The sequence below is a fragment of the Apus apus genome, chromosome 4 (genome assembly GCF_020740795.1).
Source record: "Apus apus isolate bApuApu2 chromosome 4, bApuApu2.pri.cur, whole genome shotgun sequence".
Lineage (NCBI taxonomy): Eukaryota > Metazoa > Chordata > Aves > Apodiformes > Apodidae > Apus > Apus apus.
In genome coordinates, this window is record NC_067285.1 from 112,945,632 (window position 1) to 112,964,791 (window position 19,160).

A 19,160-nucleotide genomic window follows, 5' to 3' on the forward strand; every position below is an offset into this window, starting at 1 on the left:
AGCACATTTGGCTCAGTAACACAAGTTTACATCCCAGTTCCCCTCAGTGAATTATGCCCCAGTAATGACACTGGAGTAGTTTAATGAAGACAGTTGATTAACAGTGCAAAAGAGACCACCACAGAACCAAAGTCATGAGGTAGATAATTTCCCAGTTATTATCCTACCAGAACACTTACTGCTAACAAAAGATTTCCAAAAGTTTGGTGATGATGAAGCAGCAGCAGCTCTGCTCTGCTCCAAAGAGGTGATTTGCCAAGGGATTTCAGCCATCTGGAAGAGGTTTTTTTGGAAGCCACAAAGCATAGCAGCCCAGAAGAGCAGAAGGGAGAGCCCTGGGGGAAGCAGCTCAGATGTTTTGAATAAGGTGTCCTGCAGGTAAAGGCTTCCCTGCTAGAGGAAGGGATTCATAGACATGGTTTCAATCAGCCCTCCTGAGAACAGGCTGAGGGGGTGGATCAGGTACAGGAGAAGCAAAAAGTCCTCTCACACTGTACAATTCCTACACTTCACAGCAGGGACTTAAAGACAATGTACTCAGAGTAGAATTCCTGTTTCTGCTGTGAGATGGGTACTGGAGTCCTGGGAAGTGGCTGGAGACACCACATCTAAGATGACCAGGTAGCCCCCAATATCCAGGAGACCCCAAGGCTGCCAAAAGCTCCTCTTAACACCATGACAGTCTTGGAACATTATTAATTTTTTTTTGGCACAGGAAAACACAGAAGCCACCCTTTTCTACCTGCATCCTTTGGAGCCAGCTCCTCAGAGCTCAAAGCTCTCCATAAATTGAAGACCAGCAATTTTTGGGTGCATTCCAAGTACTTTTCACTAACAACTCCTTGCCGACTCAAACTCCCAGGAGTTGGTGCAAACTGGGAATTCTGGGCATGACCAAGTGGCTGCTGCCTGCAAACCTGTGCTAGGAGCTTAAATGGAGTTATCTGCTCTAGGGAATTCTGCTGTAGCAGGGAGGTTGGACCAGATGGTCTTCAGAGATCCCTTCCAACCCCCACCATTCTATGTGATTCTGTGAGTTGCAGGACCAGCTGCCAGAGCTACCCAGAACATTCCCAAAGCCCTTTTCATCCTCCACCCATCCTGCAGCTGCAGGGCTGAAAGACCTCATGCCCCACCATGTAGCAACCTGTCTGATCCACAAGACACCATTCAGATACACCTTCTATTTCTATTTTAACTTAGTCAGGTTAATAGAATCATTTGAGTTGGAAGGGACCTTAGGGTCATCTAGTTCCAGCACCCCTGCCACAGGCAGGGACACCCTCTGCTAAACCAGGAGGCTCCCAAGCCCCATCCAACCTGGCCTTGAATAGCAAGTTTCAAAGCAGCAAGAGCCAACTTGCACTAGGAGAAGCTCTCACCACCTGCTTCACAGCCACTCAGGACCTCTGATCCCAAGGGGAGGCAGAAGGACACAAGCTGAGCAGAAATCTTAGGACTAAGTCTTGTCTCCAAGCCTCACCATCCCAAATCAGTGCTGATTATCAGCCCTGCCATCACTACACCTCTACCAAGGGGAGGCAGACCTTGGCCATGACCCACTCACCACCCTGCAACCGCCTCACCTCCTGCAGACGTTCTGCTTCATCCTAACTCAGAAGTGGTTTTTTTTCCTCCTCCATCACAGCAGCCCGAGGCTGGACTGATGCTGCAAGAGTTACACCCAGGGCTGTGCCACATGGATCTTCCAAATCTAGCCAGGAAAGGGCCGGCATCCTTGTGCAGGAAGACCCCCTGGCTCCGGAAGGAGCTCCGAGAGGAACCAGTCACCCGGCAGCTTCCTGGCTCAGTCAGCCAGGGAAGATGTTTGTGCTGGCAGGAATGCACCACATCTTGAGCACTTCCAGGGATGAGACATTCACAGCTTCTCTGGGCAGCCCAGGCCAGTGTCTCACCACCCTCACAGCAAAGAATTTCTCCTTAATCTCTCACCTCCATCTCCCCTCTTTTGGTTTAAAGCCGTTCCCCCTCATCCTGTCACTACATCCACTTATAAAAAGTCCCTCTCCAGCTTTCCTCAAATGTCCTTTTCTTCCCAATGCCCTGTGGCTCATTCCTTGCTTGGAGAGGCCCAACAATGTTCCCTTAATGCCCTCAGAGAGTCTGTTGCCTGGACAGAGGCTACCCCTACCAGGAGCAGCAGGGAATAAAGCTACAGCTGAGAACAGCACGCTCACTTCAGGCTTCCTGGCTCAAGGGTGTGGGGAGAAAAAACAAACAGTAATAATTAAATAACTGTAAAAGTGAAGAATCATGTCCAATAAATGGTGTTGTGTTACTGAACGAGTTTGTCTATAAGACAGATCCCAGTTAAGGGTGCCCCTTCTGAGTGTCACAGTGTTCCCAGCACAAACACACTCCACTCACAGCATTTCTATTCTTTTTCTTGGAAACATGGAAGCAGCAGGCAATGGAGCAGGCCCTCAAGGCCTGCTCTCCAGAGGCACACAAAGCAGTTGTTTCTGCTGCTTTTAAAGACATATACATATATATATATATATATATATATATCTCTGTAACAGACCTTAAGGTACCAAATAAAAAGCAGGCTGAATCTGACCGCTTCCAAGACCCAAAGAGGTCTAACCAGGTGTAGACAGAAGGAAGTGCTGTGCAGAAAGGAGATCTACAGCTACTTCATCTTAATTTAAAAGTCATCTCCAGGTTTCCTTCAGTTTCTGTAGCCCTTAACCCAGCATCACTGCACTAGCTGACCCTGGAGAAATCAGATGGACTTCTCATCTTTCCCAGGAGCAAGGGACAGCAGGACTGTGAGTTCTGGTTATAGCCTTGTCTCTGGATGGGTCTCATCCACTGCCACTAGGTTTTGCTGCTTCTGGAGCTGGAGCCACATGAGCTGCCTGGTTCTTTTCCTCTTGGGAAGGTCTCCAAAGGAAAGCAGAAGGCTCTTAGACAACCTGAAAGCGTTTTCTAGAGGTAGGAACCTATGAGAAGTTTGGTTTGCTCCCTCACGTTGTTAGTGAGTGTTTCACATTCAACTTCCCCTGCCTCCTCCATCCTGGCACACACACCTTGGTCCTGGGGTAGCCAAGGCCAAGCTGGTGACTGAGGCCATTTCAGTAGGCAGCTGCACTTCAATGCAGCAAGGTCACACACTACAAACACCTGGAACTTCAAAATGGACCCTGTTACACCTAGAAGACCCCTACAGCAGCATAAGAGCTTCTTTAGAGGGAGGCACTCTGCAAAACCACTGCAAAAGCCACCATTTAGCAGATGGGTTTCTATGCTGCGCTCAACGCAGTCATTCTGCTGGGCCAGCTTGTTTTTGTGCTGCACAGTTAACTCTTCCAGACAAAAGAGGGGATGCTGAGAGGGTTATGACTTCCTTCTGTGAAGTCATTTAATAAGAAAGGGAACCCCAGCAGCACACACAGCACAGCATGCCCTGCTTTGTCCCGCACCCCAGGATCCCCGTTCTGCACATCTTGAATTTGTCTGAGTTTAATTGCAGGGAGTTCTGCTTCCCCCCCCCTCCTTTAAAGAGCATTTGAGAGAGCTGACAACTCCCAGCACGAGCTCCTTTGAGTGTCAGAGGCTTTTCTGGGGGCGTCGTGTTTGCACAGCCAGAAGAGCCAGGGAGAGCCTGAGGAGGAACCTCAACCACCACGCCACAGCCACGCTTGTGCAAGCCAACAAAATGAAGTCCAGGATAGGTACATATGGGTCTGCTCTGCTCAGCTCTGGCTCATGTTCCTCTTGGCCTTGCTATGACATCTGTTGTTTCATAGCAAAGCCTCCTGTGAGATTACACACACGATTTAGCCCTTGCAACCCTGCCAACCTCACACATCATTATCGCAGCCACTTCTCATGCCGCCTCTGCACCACCACCACCTTAGCCTAGAGGCTTGCAGCATGATTTGGCCATCAAACCCAGCAGCAGGATTGCTTGAGAAAAAGCCCTGTGAAGTGGGCCTGAACTCCTGCCCTTTTGGATTGCAGATGGACGAGTTCTGAATTTGTTTTCACATACTCCGAGTTACGTCAGATGCGAAGTTGGACATTTAGCTGAGAAGAATTGCCTGAGCCCCAGCTCAGAAGACCCTCAGATCTGCTACAAATTGCCAAGCTGTGTCTCAGGGGAGGAGCATCTGTAGGGATTAAGCACTCAGAGCCTCAGAAAAAGATAAATTAATTCTCCAGCTGTAACATGGGGTGTTTATCCTAGAGGTTAACTTCGGATTTTTAATAGGCAGAAATTAATCACACAAGAGGATACTTTGCAGGGGTGGGTTGCAGACACAGACCTATCTTGCAAGCTAGAGTGACTTGTGCAGTGCTTTAAGCTTAAGAGTTTTAATTTCAGAAGAGTTTTTTTCCATTTCATCTCAAGGTTCTTTGAGCTGAAAGAAACAGCACAGCCAGAGAAGATGGAACGAACAGTTAGGCTGACAGGTCCAGATGTGTTAGAATCCCAGGCTGGTTTGGGTTGGAAAGGACTTGCAAGATCATCCAGTTCCAACCCCCCTGCATGGGCAGGGACACCTCCCACCAGACCAGGTTGCTCGAAGCCCCATCCAACCTGCCCTTCAACACTGCCAGGGATGGGGCAGCCACAGCTTCCCTGGGCAACCTGGGCCAGGGTCTCACCACCATCACAGCAAAGAATTTCTGCCTAATGTCCAGTGTAAATAGTTCCACCCATCAGGAAGCACTATTTATTTTGTAAGGGGTTTTCAGGCAAAATTGGGTGGCTGTCTTTTTTTTATCTCCTGCTCTGCTTTTGCTAGCACTAGGATAGAGAAGACCATTTGTATTTATTCACAATAAGACAGCAGACAAAAATCTTAACCATGGATTAATTTTTGATCTGTCAGAACCAGACTGGCTCTTGGACTCTAGATGCAGCTACAACTGCACGTACACAGGAGATTTCTCCTGAAGTTGTATTACAGGAGGCATTTCATGCTGTACTTCCATGTGGTTGCCCAGCCCTGTGTCATGTGGAGCTGACCCTGTCACCCCAGCTCAAAAGTAACTGCTGGATGGCTTGTCACCCTGGGGAAGAGGGTGCTCCTTCCCACCCATGGAGGTCAAAGCAATACTCCTGGCTTTCATGCGCTCAAGGAACAAGTAAGGCTTTAAAAGACTGCAAAGCTGATCAGAAGTGAAAAGTCCAAAGTTGCAGTGCTTCTCCCCAGGACTTCCCAAGACACTGTTTTCAAGTTTCTCCTCAATTCTTTCACAGACCTGCTCTGTATAACTAAACTTGCAATTAGGTAAGAATCCAACAAAGGCTTTCAAATCACAGAACGGTTTTTGGTTGGAAAAGACCTTTAAGATCAGTTCAACCCTCCAGCCCTGCCAAGGCCACCACTAACCCATGCCCCTCAGCACCTCAGGCTTTGAAATTCCACCAGGGATGGGGACTCCACCCCTGACAACCCTTTCCAGAAAGAAATTGTTCCTAATATCCCATCTAAACCTCCCCTGGCACAACTTGAGGCCATTTCCTCTTGTCCCATCCCTTGTTCCTGGGGAGCAGAGCCCGACCCCCCTGGCTCCAACCTCCTCTCAGGCAGCTGCAGAGCCAGCAGGTCTCCCCTCAGCCTCCTTTGCTCCAGGCTGGACACCCCCAGCTCCCTCAGCTGCTCCTGCTCAGACTGGTGCTCCAGCCCCTTCCCCAGCTCCATGACTTTCTCTGGACATGCTCCAGCCCCTCAGTGTTTTTCTTGTGAGGGTAACAGGAGATGTGCATGCACAGTTGTGTTTGTGTCCAGCCTTTACTGCAGAGCTCATTAACTAGACATTGGAGACAGCACACCCCACCCCACATCTGCCTGCAGTCACTGGAGCCATTCTGTTAGCTGCTCTCCAAATTCATATTTCACGCTACAAGTGGTGGTCGAGTGATCATCCAAGTAAGCAAACAAACTTGCATTCTTCTCCAAGACACACAACTACCCGCCTCCCTGGATGCTTATTTAAATATCAAAGCAGTCTATCCTTTAAGACTCCTCCAAAAACATGTCATTCTCACATTCCCTCATCTGCAAAGCTGGAGAGACCAAGTGACCATGGCGCGTTCATGCCATTTGAATCCTCTCCAGCTAATTTTTATCTGCATGTGAACTTTGAGTCAGGGTCAGAGCTACAGGCACAGACCTCTTCTCCTCCAAGAGGCCTCTCACTGCTGCACACAGCACCTACATCACACCTTCAACCTTTTATGACAAGAGGCAGCAAGCCAGCATCAACACATCAGGACCCATCTAACGGTTCACATGGCACAGGATGTCAACTGAACTCTACCAGAGCCCTCACAGCTTGCCAGCAGGCAGAGTTCAGCTGGAACTTGAGCAGGGACAAGGTCACCCACCTCCCAGCCCAAGCCTCAGGACCTCTAGAAGAAGTTTTACAAACACATTTAGCCGAGGGCCACCCCATTCCCTGCCTCATGGAGGAAACAGTTATTTTGCACAGACCCCAATTCTCTAACAAGGTTGTTGGACTTGAAACAGCATCATCCACAGCACGGGTGGTACCAGGTGCAGAGAGTTAAGAACAGCTAGTCAAGGCATTGCAGGACCAAGTCATTGGATTTCTTAACATTCTATGCCCAGATCACTTGCAGGAAAGCTGTCATCTGGTGCCTTGTGAAGGTGAAAGCAAAGCTACTCCCATTTCTGAGCAGTTAGGCTTTCCTGAGGGGCTTCCAACTGCTTTGTTTTCAGAGTCAAGGGTCATTCCTGAGGAACACGATCCCAGCTCTTAAAGGAGCCACTGGGGACATCATGATTTAAGCAGCCTTGCAGGTGAGATGCATGTAAGAGAAACACCATCTATGGATCCCTGTGTAAAACACGCACGTCCAGACCAGTAAGCAACACAGCTTCTAGGAGGTGTAAAGTGGAGTGGCCAAAAGCTGTTATCTTGGACAGTGAGCATGATATGGGAGACCCTTGGTGCCCAGAAAACTCTGGAAGAGTTGACCAGGAGTGTCGGGGCATTTGGTGATGACAAGTGTACCAAATGTGTGCTACACAGGGTTGAGGTGGATAGGTTCACAGGTCAGATGCAGATTTTTAGTTCTGCAGGGACATGACAATTTACTGATGTATCTGTCAGCACAAGAGCAGCTGAATTCCTCCTTGGAACTAACAGCAGGTAGAGAAAAAGCAGAGAGGTCCTTACAGTGCTCTAGTGCCTCCACAGAAGTCAGCAAGGGGTACCAGGTACACTTGAGATGTGCAGGTATCAAGACAAAAGTATAACAAGAATGAACGGTGCATCTATTTGTCAATTAGAGGAGCTGAAAAATGCAGTGATTTCAAACACAGAAAAAGATAAAGCAAGCTATCCAGACCATCATTACCAGATGTCAGAGAGGTTAAAATCATGGGGAATGAAGAAAAACCAAGATGTGTAATCACTACCCAGGCTACCCTTCCCTCAGGAGAGAGGAGCTGTCACAGTGCTGAGGACCTGATGCCAGTGAAGCTAAAAACCTTGCTATTTAAAGAGATCTGTTCTACCCCTCTGCCAAAGGTGGCTTAAGAAAAATCTTTTTGCTTACTTAAAATAGATCTTCAGCAAGACAGCCACCCTCCTTGCACAACTAGTCTCTGGCTTTCCATCTTGGGAGTTCTGGTTATAAAACCTTTTCAGCTGGGAGCAGGTTCCGCATCACCATGTGGGTACATCCCTTCCCTGTAGAGCACTTCTCAGGCTCTGGTACACTGTGTGCAACTCATTATAGCCCCACAGAAGAGCCTGAGACAGGAGCTACAGCTGAAGATCACTCAAGAAACAGTCACATTAATAGAAACTTGCCACAGAGAATTGGTGCTCATCATTTCAAGCTTCCTGTGCCAGCCTGTAGTGGTCTCCTCACTAGATACCTGTGCCACATTTGGGCTGCATAACTGTCTGTCAGACCCTCACCTTGTGCTATTTTAGGTGGTAAATGACTAATACAGGAGGATCACATCCATTTTCTGCCCACAGCCAGAAGTCATGTTTCCTGATAGTTATAGTTAGAGCAGAATCTAGTGCACACTCAATACTTTTGACATATCAAGTGTTACTCAAGTGCCATCATGAAGTACTCTAAAAAGGGAAAGCCATTTGAAGAAAAGCACAGATAATTTACCAAGGAAAATCATTTAAGATTCCCATAAAGGAAGAGTCTCTCTTCCAAGTGCCTTTCCAGCAGAAATGCTTGATCTGTGCAACTTCCACCCCCTAATTATGAAGCTGGGAATCATACATATGTTCAACCTAAACACAGTGGGGAGCAGTACTGTGACTTGTCATGGCCCTGCAGCCAGCCTAGGTCTTCATGACCTGTTTCTCCACTCTGCATGGACAAAAGTGTTTAATTAAAACCAGCAACTGAAAGCTGTTGCTGCTGGTAGGAATTAATTGTGCAAAATTATTCCCCTGCCTTTGTGTAGGGGACACTTAGATACTCCTTTCCTTGCCCGTATTTATTCTTGACCTCCTTCTCCCTTTACCACCACACCACACCGAGGTGTGACCAGATGTACCACACCAACTCCCTACATGTCAAACCAAGGGGATGAAGGACTCTCAACAGGTTCCCTGCTCACCAGCATCCAGGCAGTTATGTCTAGGGCAATCTCCAAGACTTGAGCTAGAACATTGCTCAGTAACTGTGTAGTTGGAGGAGTCACCTTTTCCAGAGGAATGCAGATTCTCAAGCTCAACACCTGATGATGATGGAAACTGGTGCCCAAACCCCTCTCAAGATGATCCTACTACACAGGACAAAGCCAGGCTCCAGTTTCCTTACCTAAACTCACTGGTTGCTGTGCCTTGTGGCTCTACTGGTTTGTCTATTAGATTATGTCCAAAATGCAGTAGGTAAGAGATGAGCATGAGGGCTCCTTCCCTTTGGGAGGGTTAAAAGCTGAAGCAACCTAACATTTCAGATGCACTACCAGCAGAAAGCCTCTGGAGTCTGTGACCCACTGACACCTCTTGCACTGTGTGGTCAGCTGAAGCCCTGGCCAGGTTCTAGGTGTTGCACAGCATCTTCAGGAGACAGGAACTGGTCTCCAACCTTCAGGTAGAGATCTTGCCTGTATGTAAGGACAATTCTCAAGCCAAGGACAGAATTTGAAGCTTATCCCTGTGCTCATCTCCTGTTCTTGGTTCCTTTCTGAATTTCCTCCAGCTCCAGAGAAGCCCTCCAGAGCAGACAACCACCCCAATCTGAGACCATATTAGAAGAACAAGACTTGGGCTGTAGTTCCACAAAGTGGCAGTAGTGGCTACTTCAGTTTTAACTCAGGTCACACCTGGCCCAGGCATGTGCTCCTCCAGCTGCAAGGCTATTTTATAAGAGCTAGTGAGCAGAAGAACTGGCTAGTTCTCTTGTTAATCCTCTTGCTTGTTACCATGGAGCTCAGCTGTGAGTGCAGTGCTGTTCACCCACACCAAGCACCAAGGAACTTTATTACAAGCAAGACCCTTCAAGGTCTTATCAGGGAGATAAGCCTACCCAAGATGCCAAGAGCAATTTAAGTTTCCATTAACAAGTGTACCTTGAATTTGAAGTGCCCAGTTAGTGGGGTGGAGGGAGTAAGCTGGTGGTCAACTTAATTCATCCCAAATCTTAGCACCCATGTCCATCCCAGGTTACATCTTAAACATCCTATGGCTTTTAATGCTCAAAGGATGAGAGGCATGGAAAGTACTGAAGAAGTTGTGCTGGTTTTGGCTGGGATAGTGTTAGTTTTCTTCATAGCATCTAGAATGGGGCTCTGTTTTGAATTTGGGCTGGAAAAGGTCTCCATAATGGAGGGGTGTTTCCAGGTTGCCCAGGGAAGCTGTGGCTGCCCCATCCCTGGCAGTGTTGAAGGGCAGGTTGGATGGGGCTTGGAGCAACCTGGGCTGGTGGGAGGTGTCCCTGCCCATGCAGGGGGGTTGGAACTGGGTGATCCTTCAGGTCCCTTCCAACCCAAACCAGTCTGGGATTCTAATTTTATGATCTTTGATAGCAGTGCTGACACAGCCAAGGCCTTTTCTGCTCCTCTCACCACCCCACCAGTGAGTAGACTGGGAGCTGACAAGAAGCTGGGAGGGGACACAGCTAGGACAGCTGACCCCAGTTGACCAAAGGGATATTCCATACCATATGACATCATGCTCAGCATACAAAGCTGGGGGAAGAAGAAGGGGGCCAATGAGTGATGGCATTTGTCTTCCCAAGTAACCTTTAGGCCTGGTGGAGCCTGGCTTACCTGGGGATGGCTGAACACCCACTTGCTGCCCTGCCCATGGGAAAGAGGGGATGATCTCCTTGTTTTGCTTTGCTGGTGTGGTTTTTGCTTTACCTGTTCAACTGTTTTTATTTCAACCTACAAGTCTTCTCACTTCAACCCTTCTGATTCTCTCCCCTGTTCCACTGGGGAGGAGTGGGCACGGGGCTGTGGGGGCTTTGTTGACACCTGGGGTTAAACCCCACCAGAAAGCAAGAGGAGATGTGGGGTTTCGGTTTTAAAGACATCAGCTGCACACAATGACAGTCTGACCACCATACCCAAGCATCCAAAGCTTCAGAGAGCACTGAGGGACAGTTCTTCTGCTGGGCTGGATGGGGAGCAGCTGAATTGACAGAAAAGATGACCCTTTGAGCAGACACAGATCACCCACTGCAGCTCATCATCCTTCTCTTCCAAAACCCAACACCCAACCCTGCTGGCAAGCACCATGCCCCCATTTCCAGCATCAGCCAGCACAGTTCTGGCCTGGGAAAAGGATTTTGGAGGTGTTGTGCAGAGAGGGCTGCTCACATGTCAGCACCTCCAAGTAAGGAAGCAGAAGGACAGAGAACCCTAGCATGGAAGAGGACCTGGGCAAAGGTCCCTCATACTTCAGTGCTAAGTGTGGCATTAAAACAGCAGCAAGGGCAGAAAAGGAACTTCTAGAGCTGAGCATCACAACTACAGTTTCTTCACTCTTATCCCTCAGCCTGTATGGGAAAGGGGGATCAGGGATTCTCCTGTGCCTGTGTGGGGCTTGAACTGCAGAAATGATCAAGATGATTCAGCCCTTACTCAAGTGATGGCCAAAGCAAGGGAAAAAATAAGTCCCAGGCATTCTCTCAAAGCCCACGGTGAAGGACCAAGGAATACACCATAACCACTCCCACCTGGGCTGCAGAAGCATCAGCATCTCCTCCTCAGTGCTCAGCTCTGGGGAAGTACAAGCCCCTTGCAGCACAGCCAACACACACACCTCTTCATGCTGGCAGTGGCAGAGCTCAGAGCCCCATCTCAGACCAGGCAAAGCCACTAACCTCTCACAGGAAACGTCTCCATCACCAGGAGCTCACTTGAGCAGGACAGACACACTACAAGGTGGTCAGAGACGCCAAGGAGCAAGTCCCCAGAACCCAGACATGGATATAAGTCACACTGATAAAAATACATCCAAACTAAGTCAACCAGCTCCAGCCTTCCATTCAAAGAACCAGTAGGTCAACTTATTTCTTCAGATACAGACAGTAGGAGATGAAGTTTTTGAAAAGCTGTCGATTCACACCCATTCTTAAAAATAAAGGAACTGTTCAAAGCCATGCTGCTTTACAGATACATATTCCTCATTGTCCTAATTACAAAGTTGGCTGAATGCAGCTCTTTGAAAAATGAACCAGGGGCTGTTGTCATGCTGTTTCAGCAGGGTGCTGTGTCAGAGGAAGTTCTCCAGCAGACAATGTTCTTTCAGGGTCTGATTGTATATCTAAGGGAGGGCCACATGGCCCACGACCCCTGAAATGCACCCATTCAAGAAGAGAGACTTGCAGGCACACAACCACTTCCATTTGTCTTTTGTGCTATTGTGGTGGAGTCAAGAATGAGGGGCTGTTTGAAGAGGAGTGATGTGGGGTCTGAAGAGGTCTGTGCAAGCCTGAATGCAGGCATCTAAAGAGATCCTCATCCTTTTCCAAGGCTGCATCTTTAGCCAGTGTTACAAAGGCTGCCTAACCCTTCCCAGTGCTGTTTTCAGTTGCTTATAAATCCACCAAGTCCTGGCTGTTCAAGATAGGAGTTTGCATGCTAGCTGGGTCTGCCTCAGGCAGAGTTGTTTTGGAACATGTGAACTCAACTGCTTCTCAGAAAGCAGCATGGGAATAAACACATTGTTTTGTTCAATTTCTGGTGACTTTTTTTTTTTTAAAAAAGCCTCGGACCCATGATTTAGGACTGGGGCTTTAATGAGCAGGGATTAGCTTTTTGAATCAAATTTAATTTTTGTCATCACCCAAAGTCTAGGCAAATTACAAGCCTTTTGAGGGGAGGAGAAAAAGAAACTAAATTGCATGTGCTCAACAACCCTTCGACTTCAGAATTTAAGACTTGAAGGTTTTAGGCTTTGCCAAATAAAATTAGGAAGCAGGTGTGGGGCAAGTAGGAGGTAATAAGGAATAGGAACCACTAAGAAAGAAGAAAAAATATGTAGCAGCAGATCTACCAAGAGAATGAGGAACTGAAGGATATTCAAAACCCAGGTCTGAAGCCAGCAGGCCAGAGCAGCAGCTGAAGAAGACCAAAGAGGTGTAACAGGGGACAGTGTCAAGACAGGTGCAGCAAGAAGTCCTCTACTAGTTCCCCCACAGAACAGGCCTTTCTATATCATGGAAGGATCCTCATTTCACCCGTTCTCCTTGTCAGGAGAGCTCAGCTGGCCAAAATGCACTTTGTACATCTAGTGCTGCTCAACTGGAAAAGATCTTTGCTGTTGGAGGCTGTTGTTGTAAGAAGCAGAGTCTGCCCAGCAGCTCTGGAAACCCCAACCAGCTGATGGTCAACGCTGGCACCAGAAACACACCAAGAAACACTTTCACAGTAGCAGGCAGGGATTAGCTTCTGCAAGTTTTCCTTATTTTATGAGGGAAAGAGTGTAAAAATCAGCCTTAATTATTCAACCATAAACCATACAGCATTAGTTCCACTATTCAGTGTTTTAGAGCCCTGCTTCTGTGGCCTGTTAATGGTTTGGCATGAAGATGAGTGTTGGGCATTATGCTCCAGACAAACAGATCTGACACAGCAGTGTTTGCTAAGCCTTATTCAACATTTGTATAACCTTATATCTGATTATGATTCCATTTCCTTTAGGTTTTGCAACAGAGATGGAAAAGCAGGAGCTACGGTGGCATCTCCCTGCATGAAGTCAGCAGACACCACCACTGTATAGTGCTCCAGAGATTTCCAGCTTTATCAAGGGAGTCTAGACAGTATCAAAGCCAGTTGTAGACTAGCCACACAGGGTGAAAAAATACCAAATGCCACTCCTCAGTGAAGTGCCTGGCCAGTTGATATCTAGAGCCTTCAGATGAAAGACATCTCCAGAACTAAGCTGAGAAAACATCAATGATTTCAAGCACTAATTTCAAGGAGTCAACTATCACTTGCATGGTAGAGGCTGAAGGACAAGTCAGAACTCTGATCTCATCATCTTCCTTCCAAGAAGCTTCAAACAAGGTCTGGTAACACCCAACTATGACATTTCACACTCAAATACTGCAACTGAGCCTTTGCAGCTTCAGTAGCACATTTTCTTGGTGAGAGTGACACCAGTTGTTGGTGAAAGACAAGTTTACCTGCTTCTAATCAATGACAATCCAGATCTTCAAAGCAGAAAATCTGCTCCTCACCAGGAGTAACCTACTTCTTCTGTGAAGACTGGGTTCCCTCAGTTTACTCAATCTCAGTTTTGAGCTAAGAGAAAGAATTTTGTCAAGTGTTTTGAGGTTTATGCTTGAAGTGTAAGGAGCCAGAGGTACACATTATGCAAACTTAACCTCAGTTCTGACCCCAGCAGCTCTTTCTTCCCCTTCCATCTGCCCACGCTCTTAAGAAAGTCAATTTTCTGTTTTTATCTTGGTTTTCTAGACCTTGCCAGCTTTCCATCCACTCAAAGTTTCTCATACCTTATTCAGAGTACAATAAAAGCATATGATAGCATCTGAAAATGAGGCAGAAATGGATCTGTTACACTGCCTTATCGGATTTAATGGCTTGCAAAAAGGTAATGAAGCCTGTCCAGGACAGAAGTCTACCCCTAAATATTACCCCTTGCAGGTCAGTTTCACCATTTGCAAGTTCACTGCACTTAGTGTCTCTTTACTGAGACTAAAAAGCTTGTTTACAGTGGGATTGCTTTCAAAAATTAGGTTTTTTGGATCCCCAACCTAGGCAGAGTCCTCATTAGCAGTCCTGTAATCCTCCTGTGCTTCCAACATCCGTGCTTTCAGGGTAAGCTAGGTTGGACAGTCATCCTCCCCACCTCTGCCAAGCCAAGTGCTTGTCAGTGGGTCCAGTTCAGACCCAAACAACTTGGATTTGTTTTGCAAGATCATCCTTCTAACTGCTGGACACAGAAAGCCTACCTTGTACATTTAAAGGTCATTATGAAACCAGCAGAAAAGTAAAGAGGACACCTTCTGAACCTGATGATAGCAAGCTAGAGAGTATGTTGCATCCAGTGAAGATGATCTGCTCTACTGGGAGGTGTCCCTGCCCATAGAGAGGGGTTGGAACTAGATTATCTTAAAGGTCCCTGCCAACCCAAGCCATTCCATGATTCTATGATCTCTTGGCTTTCCAACGACTTGGGACACTGCTCCCACTCCACAGGCTTTTCTTTCACAAGGTGTTTCCTCAGAAGACCCTGAAACCTTCTCCCAGCTGTGTTTTAGCATGTCTGCAGGCTTGCACTGCAGAGGTCTGTGGATAGATGTGCTGAACTACACCATCACCTCCTCTGTGCTTGTGCAGTAAACTCCTAGAGGTGTGTAGGCTCACGGGACAGGTCTCTGCAGAGCTCTTCCTTTGCTTCCTTGTTTCTTAGAAGTGCATTCCTGCCCATCTCAGCACCCTCACGACAGGAAGGCCTCAGTCTTCACCACCTCACCCACTTCCACTTTCGTCACTCAAACTGGTATCAGCCAAACAAGCTGAAACCAGTCAACACCAACACTAAGGAAGGTTCAGCTCTCAGCTCAGCCACATGCCCTTTCTGGTTTAACACCTGCTTGTGTGCACACAGAGCCTTTCCTTCAGCCAGCCTTTTCAAGCCTGGAAACTCCCTTGGGCTCATCTATCTGCTTGCAGGTCACAGTCTGGTTGTGTCTTGGTTTCCATGAAGCGACAAGAAGTTGTCCACGTGTCCACCAAAATACCCTTCTCCCAAATAGCTTGTTTCTCCTGCAAGCCAGTGTCCTTAACCCAACTGCACAACTGATCTTAGAGCACACACACACAAGCTCTCAGGGGGGAATATTGCACCCATTCCCAGCAAAGCTGACTCCCCACTTCACATCAACCATGCTGCCACGCTGGCCAGAGCCAGCTTTGCTCTCCTGTCCTGTCCCACCATTCCTCACGGGATGTGCCAGCCAAGGGGAAAAGGTTGAGCTGTGTAGAGTTAAGCAGTTTGTCAGAGTAAGAATTTAATGCAACCAAGCTCCCTCCAGCAAGCATTAGCTGGTGGGCTGCAGCCCTCTGAAGACTCACAGGGTGGCTTCCAACCCTCCCCTACATCAAGGAACTGGGGGGCTGGGACTAGTCAGAGGTGGCTACATAAGCCCAGTTGGACAGGACTCTCCTATTTGAGACCAGCACCAGATAACCAAGTGTTTCCTTACAAAGCAGAAGTGACTGACTTGCAGCTTTATCCCTGGGTTCCAAATCAGAGGTGGATTGCTCAGCATCCATTGCAGGGCAAGGAAACTCCTGGAGCAGGGATGCTAGTTAGTTATTTCCCTCCAAGTGCCACTTGCCTTTTAGTCTTGTTAAAGGCTTTGAGATCACCTGTCAGGTCTGGCTGCAGTTGGTTGTTAGACAAAGGACCCGTGGCACCATTACATAAAACCTACCATCCTTCAGGGGGAAAAGCAGCTAAGAACAGCTCCTACAGAATAACCAACCTACTTCACAGAGCCAGTGCAGAGACTACAATAGATCCCCAAGTGACAAGATCTGGATGCAGACAGTGCTGGGGGGCTCAGTCAAGTCTGATCCTTCAAGGACGGTGACAGCTCATGGTGCACACAAGTCCAGGGGAACATTTCTGAGGATGAAGTACCTCATTCAGTCACAACAACAGCTTGCAAAGGCTTTGACATTTATTTTTAGTTTGCTTCAACAGAAGAGGCATCCCCAGGCTGAGCAAGCTGTCAGCTACAAGCCTCCAGCACACAAAGCAGCCTTTTCATTTCCACCACACAGGGCATCACTCTGCTGTTCTGCTGTTACCAACTCTCTGCTTCTTTCCCTCATCCTGGGGAGGGGAAGGAGAAGATGCCAGTGGGCTGCTGGGCCCTGAACAGCCCAGCTCTCCCATTCATAGGAGGCACCTTCCTGCATTTCCAAGGAAGAATGGCTAGTTCAAAGGGAAGCTACAGCTACAAGAAGACAGGAATCCAGAGATGAATAAACCAACAGTTCAAGGATCATTTTGCACAACCAGACATAGGAAGATGCTGATGTGCAAGCATGTTTGTGTAGGTGCATGGAGGCTCTGACCATTCCCTTGTCAGACTTCAATCCAAAACCTTACTGCAAGTCAACATTGTCACCAACACCAGCAGATCCAGACATATTGGTAGGGGAGAAACTGGAATCTTCCCCATCACTCCTGCCCCAAAGACCCCAGACCTGCAGTGCCCAGGAGCACTGGGAAACTGCAGCTGAACCCATCAGTGAGGGATAGGAAAAGGAAGTTTTGGGGCTGTAGCAGTGCTATGGACAAACATTGGGAGAAACTGTATGATAGGAAATAAGGAGAAACCCCAGGACATGCTTATTTTACCTTTGGCTGCTGATTTAGCAAGATGACATTACTAGCTAGTAAAAAAAACAGTCATAAGGTCAGCTTCATCAGACATACAGCCCTGCCCAACTGTGTCTAGGGCATGTTGCTCAGCATGCAATGAACCAGTAATCCCAGGCAGGCCCATTTTGAACCAATATATCAAATATTTCAATGCCTGAACTGTTCCCACCAGAGCAGAGCTGGACCTGGAGCAAGAATGACACTAGCCTGACTTCTTAGCAAAAAAAGTACAGGAAAACTTGAATAGACATGGGTTCAGGCGACTTGTTAGGACAACAAGAAGCATTTGCATAACACTGTTGAAACCCTAATGAGATGTCAGATACAGACACTTGCACTTGAAAGAAGTGCCTGCTGTGCCAAAGCTACCACCGGATTAGGAAACAAGGCAGGGCCAAGGCAGAGTTGCCAAATGAACAAGCCTGGCCATATGCAAAGGAATCCAGGAAATCAACCCAGGAGCCCTCTGGTCTCACTGTCTGTGCAGGTGAAAACCTTCAACCCCAAAGGCAACAGACTGATTGCCTGGAGAAGCCAATTGTGTTCATGCTAAACCAGCAGCTGGTGCATCAAGTTTCACACCTTTCAATTAGGACTAATCTGTGAGCAGAGACTAAGATCCAGCCTGTTGGCTGCAGACTTAAACCTTTTGTTTAACACCTTCCTGCAAGGCCAGAAAGAGCTAGAGCATCATCTCTCCTGAAGGAAGCAGGGAAGAAGAGAGTTATTTGGGGAAACACCAATATTTGGAGCTGCCGAGGGAGGGTACTGATGCCAGAGGTGTGGGGAGGTTATTGCCATTCTTGAAACCTCTTGGAGGATGCCACCAGCCACTTTCTTGATCTAGCAAGATCCAGAGGAACTGCTAAAGCTATGGGTTTGCTCACCATGGATGAGGGGTATCCGAGTAGGACATCTCCTTCTGACACAGGTACATGGGAAGCACTTTCCCTTCAGACAACCAAGAGCCCATCATGTTAATCTCTAGGTGAAGAAAAAGCATCACCACCACTCCTTTTATAAATTCATAGTAAAATTTAACCTCTTCTCTGATCTTAGGCTATTTTATGTTCTGCTTTATGTAGGGCAGAAGGAACTTCTGAAGATGTAACCAACCAGTAAAGCCCCACTTCCCTTTCTGAGAGGCTTTTAACCACTGGCTTAAGGCAAGCAGCTCTAATAGTCATTAGAAATCAACACAGAGGCCAGTTCAGGTTTGTTACTTGACAACATCTCAAACAAGCTTTCTTCGACAGAGAATCCCAGAAAGGTTTGGGTTGGAGGGGGCCCTAAAAACCATTTAGTCCAGCCCCCTGCATGGGCAGGGACACCTCCCACCAGATCAGGTTCCAGGGATGGGGCAGCCACAGCTCCTCTGGGCAACCTGGGCCAGGGTCTCACCAACCTCACAGCAAAGAATTTCTTCCTAGTGTCTCATCTAAATCTCCCCTCTTCCAGTTCAAAACAATCACCCCTGCCCTTGTCCAAAGCCCCTTCAGGCACTGGAAGGTGCTCTAAGGTCTCCCTGGAGCCTTCTCTTCTCCAGGCTGAACACCCCAGCTCTCCCAGCCTGTCTCCAGAGCAGAGCTGCTCCTGCCCTCTGAGCATCTTTGTGGCCTCCTCTGGACTCTCTCCAGGAGCTCCATGTCCTTCCTGTGTTGGGGACCCCAGAGCTGGACCCAGCTCTGCAGGGTGGGGCTGGTCTCACCTGAGCAGAGGAGCAGAACAACCTCCCTATCCCTGCTGCTCATGCTGCTTTGGAAGCAGCCCAGGACACTGTTGGCTTTCCTACTGCCATCACAATCCTGCTTTTTCCACCAAGCATCCTCTGTCTCATCTCAAGGCTTTTAATGAGTGAGAGATTTAAAATAGATCCCCACCACAGTAATGAAAAACAGGCAGGTCTTTCAAAGAAAGAGATGTTTGAGGCAAGAGAAGAGCTGGCCTCTGAAGCTGTGCATGGTCACGCTGGGATTGTCACAGCCCCAGATCAAAGATCACAAACAGCAGCCCCATTGCAGGCTGCTTTGAACACAGACATGAAACAGAAAAGTGTTAACCAAGGCTAGACTGTGGCTTGTTTTCTGTCCTGGAGCCACACACTCAGCTGGTCTCTTGGGCATTAGTTTTCTAGCACTGCAGTTGGCAAACTGGATGCCAGCAGGAGCAGTTGGCTGGGATGTGCTGTAGGGTTTCTGGAGCCTACTTATCAGATCTTATCACCTGAAGGCACCAGGAGAGACAGGCTCCCCAGCCAGATGAAGCTTTAAGCACATCAGCTCAGTCCCTCCTCCAGGTGAGAAAGG